The following is a 4,725-nucleotide window of genomic DNA, read 5'->3' as shown; positions in this document are numbered from 1 at the left end:
TATATATACACACATGATCATAGAGAAATATACACATCAAATTTAATAACGTGGGTATCTCTATGGAAGGAGTTGAAAAACACCGTATTAAGAAAGAAATTAAAAACAGAAAAATAAAAGAGTAGAAGGGAAATTGCAAAACACAAATGACCTTTCTTTTCATCTGTCATTGAGTACGTTTGCAAAATACATGGTGCATCAAAAAATAGAAAGAAGCACAAGGATTTTGGCATTAGACTAGACTATGAGACTCTTCGAAGTTGTGGAATAAATGATGTGAAAGTAATTATCACTTTAGACTTCATAATGTGGCATTTACCTTATTAGTTGTGAATTGTTAAAGTACTATTGGTTTGTAAACTGCTGCAGGCAAATTAGGGAGATGTTCATTTGTTTTGTAATTGTTCACTATTTTCAAGTCTTTTTTATCCCTAAACCCTTGGGTAGCCAAAACACAATTCTTATTTTATCATCCTCCTTACTTTGGTTTTAGCCTGTACCATATAGAAGCTTTATCCGAGTCCCGTCCTCTCCTAAGTGACAGGAAATGACTTAGGGATTAATTGCTTTAAGTGTTCCTTGCTAATATATTTATTGCTAATGCATACATAGTTTTATTTAAGCAAAAAGATACTTTATTCCAATTTGCACTTTTAAGATAAATTATTTCTGATTTGCTTAAAAAATAAATTCATTACTATTAGTGAGAGCAGAGTGGGTAATGTTATAGATAAAATGAGAGTAGACATGAGTTGATCATCTTGAACCTGGGTAATGAATAAATTTTGGAGCATATTACAATGTTTGCTGCTTTTATATATGTTTGAAATTTAAAAAAAAAAAGAGAAAGCAAGAAACAGAAATATTGAGAGACTGAGATAAACCCTTACAAATTTAAATTTTCATCATCATGGAGTTATGGGCTGAAATGTTGGAGAAAATCTGAAAATTAGTAGAAATGTTGGAGAAAATCTGAAAAGAGTTATGAGAATTATTAGAATATCCCTGGGGTTTTTTTTTTTTTTTTGAAAAACAAACAAACAAACAAACAAAAATGCATGAATGGAAAACTTCCAGAAACAGTAACTTAATCAAATGAAGGATTATCTTTTAACAGGTGAAAGAAGTCTAGAGTTGAGCAGCTGAGGGCTAGTGCAGCAGCCCCATGATATCCCAAATGTCCTAATTGCCAGCTCTTTTTTCTACTCTGTTCTCCTTAATATGCAGCCTTTGTCTTCATGGTCACAAGATAGTTTCTATATCTAAAAATACCACAATCACATTTAAGGCATTAAGAGGAAGAAGGAAGTAACAAAAAGGAAAGAGTAGTGCCTACATAAGGAAAATAAAATTCTCCTTAGCAGATTTCCTCTTCAGGTTCATTGTCCAGAATTGTGTTATGTGGAAACTTAGTTGCAAAGGAATCTAGGAAACTTAGCTTTAAGCTGAGAAAATTCCCATGTCCCAGTGAAATCAAAGTAATGCTAGTGAGGAGAAAAAGGAGAATGTACATTGAGTAGGCAGGGAACAGTCCCTGGCTATACCACTTCCTTAGGCAAACTTCTTCACTGAGAGTATAATCCACCCACCTTTGCCCACCTTGTGTGAGACAATGGCCTGAAATCTAATCTAGTTTTTATTCACTTATTTATTTATTTATTTATTTGTTTTTATTTTACTATTTATGCCTACAGCACCTGGTCTTCCTAGGTGGTCTCCCATCCATGTACTAACCAGGCCTGACCCTACTTAGCTTCTGAGATCAGACATCGGGCTTGTTCAGGGTGGCATGGCCATAGACCATTAGTTTTTATATCTCACCCAAAGTCCAGAATTTTACCCTTGTCTGAAACAGAAATCTATTGTTAAGCTTACTGAAATAACTCTGTTAGAGTAATAGAAGAATGCTCGCAAATTACTTAAGAGAATACATTCAAAGGAGTGTGTGGAAGAAAATCTGGTTTGTATAAGACCAAGCAAGGAGCAGATTATTGAAAATCCAAATGAAAGACTGAACCAAAAGAGTGGAATGTTAAAGAAAAGTTTTAGACATAGACCTCACTAGATATAATAAATATAGAATGAATGCAAGATATCAAGCAGAGGTGGTTAATGAAAGAGAAATCAAAGGTGATGACAAGATTTAAATGTGTGATGAACAGAAAAAAGAAAGCTCCTCATTTGTCTTCTGTATAACTTTTGTTATCTCTGTGGAAGGAACAGAGATCATAATGTGCATCCTTTGCAAGGAAATAATAATATACTCTCTTCTGAATGCTACTCTTCAATTTAGAAAGCCTGTTAATGATATAAACAAATATTATATATTCAGTGCTTATTATGATCCAAGTTCCATGTAAACCATTTCAACATTATCTCATTTAATCATCACAATAATCTAATAGGAAAGGAAATATATTCTCTTCTTACAGATGCAGAAGTTATCTTAGAAAAGATCACAGAGCTGCAATATAAACTCAATTGCATTGCTACAAAGGACATGTCCTTCTTTCTCTATTATAATGCCTCATATACATTATCATTCATAACAAATACATTTGCATTTTTGAAGATGAGCTTTTAAACATAGAAGCATCTCTAAATTTTAATTGGATGCGGAAAGTACATTGGAAGGAAAATTCCTTTCTAGGGGTTTTTGACTACTGTTAGCACTTTTCCTCCTGATTCGCATACTCTCTGTGCCAGAAGGAAAAGAATTTCAACCCATGGCATTAAAATTCTTGAAAGTTTAGGACCTCCAATACAAAATATTGTCAGTGGTGTCAGAGAAAGCAGAGAGCTGGGAAGAGGAGTGAGTGGCTGGCAGAAGTAAATGCTGTTGGCCTCTGAAGTCATTGCTAAAGTCAGAGGTTGTGAATTACACACTAACAGGCTTCAGGAACTAGGGCTTCAGGACCACCAAAGCATGCTCTCCTTTCACTTCCCATCCTTCCTTTCCTTTGCTCTTCCTTGACAGTGGCCTTCATTCTCTCTGTCAAATCAAAAAGGAATCTGGACTTAATAAGGAGAGACTCAATTCAAAAACACATTTGCAAGGACAGGAAAGGAACTATTGCAACAGGAAGAATGGTCTAACCATAAGATCTGCAAGCCTTATACGGGTTAGGTAAAAAGGATTTTTACCTAAACAATGTTAGAAGTGGGGTGAAAGGTGGCACAATTGAATAGTAGATTAGAAAAACGTTTTACCCTGAGGCCTGCCTAGTCTCAGGAGGGATTGTATGCTGAATAAACTGAAGATTGGTCAGAGTTCAAGAGTCTGGGCGAAGGAGACACTTAATCAAAGTTTGATTAACAATTATTTGCTCCATTTGATCAGTGGGGATAAAATAGTTCAGCTAATCATGTACAAGGCAGAGAATGTGAATTTGGAGGGTCTTTGTCTAGCCTGGGCATAGGTAAACAGGGAGTGTGCATGATTCTTATCTAAGTCATGGGGGAAGATGGTTCTGTGCAGTAAACTATTCCCTGAAACACAAAAGGGTGAGTACATTTCTTAGCCTTCTCGATTTTCCAGCATCACAGGACTCAGGTAAAGTTTAACGTTGTCATCTATTCCAGACAAATTTTCTCTTTGGAATTGTTCTCCCTACACATATACTTTTAAAGTTAGCTTCAAAGAGCAAAATGGATTTATTTATTATCTTCTAATTTAGAAAATTCTCATCAGGGAATCTAAGATGTCATATGCCATTACCTGTGCTTAGTGAAAATGAGGTCTTATATTGTTAAATACTGATTCCACATGATTGGGTAGGAGAAGTTTTCACAATTTATCCTTCCTAAGATTTCTTTCTTTAGAGGAAAGAAAATACAGTTATCAGATCTAGTCAGATAATAAATTATACTAGGCAGCTAACGACAATGACTGCTGTAGTCTACATGCCTTCTTTATGATCATTTTGTAAATTTTACTTTGAATCATGATTTACTGAGACCTAAAGTTTCATAGTGTCTGCCTCAACAGCTAAGCGCCTTTGACACTTGAATGCCTCAACCCATCTCTCCCCCACAGTGCTAGAGGACTTTGTATCTCTCCCTTCAGTGTGCATAGAAATGATTGTCTGTTTATGTTGACACATCCTATCTCTTCCATTATTCAAGGGGCTCTGTGATACTGTCATTTTAAGTTACTCCTTGAAATAAGGTTCAACTTGAAGTCATATTGCACTTAAGATAAAAAGCATTGCTGTTATTGTAGCTCTCCTGCTCTTCATAGCAACAGATACAATTGCTATCAAAGAACTGTAACACTGAATATTAGAAAGTAATAAATGACATACCATTACATTTGATAATCAGGGAATGTGTAATATAAGCTTGGATTATATTATGTACCTTACAACTAACCTTTTCAAACTTGTGAAATTAGATTCTCAATTGGTTACAAGTGATTTCTCAATGAGATTTTTCATCTTCATTTTGCAGAGAAATTAGTGATGAGCAAATAGAGGCTCTTTAAAAATACGTTTCTAAAAGTAAAAAGCAAAAACGAGAATTTTGGCATTTCAGAAAACATTATAAAAATTATGTTAGGGTCACTTTGATTTTTACAGATGAACTTAATCACTGGTCTGGATTTTGAGGTGTACTTATTTTTTTGAATGAGCATTCAGATTTAGAGTCTTTTTAAAAAAGGCCTTTTTAAAGTTACTGGGGGTTTTTAGCAAAATGGGTTCTAAAGTAGTAAAATAATCATGAGCA

At 34.6% G+C, this 4,725-nt stretch overlaps 1 protein-coding gene and 1 pseudogene across 1 annotated transcript in view; one reads left to right on the top strand and one right to left on the bottom strand.

Moving 5' to 3' along the window:
- PCDH15 (protocadherin related 15) overlaps positions 1-4,725 on the top strand; it is a 562,288-nt gene that overhangs the window by 21,356 nt on the left and 536,207 nt on the right. The gene's annotated exons all lie outside the window — the stretch shown is intronic.
- LOC111740807 lies at positions 1,686-1,801 on the bottom strand (annotated as a pseudogene).

Source organism: Pteropus vampyrus, unplaced genomic scaffold, assembly GCF_000151845.1.
Source record: "Pteropus vampyrus isolate Shadow unplaced genomic scaffold, Pvam_2.0 Scaffold68, whole genome shotgun sequence".
In the NCBI taxonomy this organism is placed as follows: Eukaryota; Metazoa; Chordata; class Mammalia; order Chiroptera; family Pteropodidae; genus Pteropus; species Pteropus vampyrus.
Note: the sequence above shows the minus strand (reverse complement) of the source record. Positions and strands in the feature narration are given on the sequence as shown.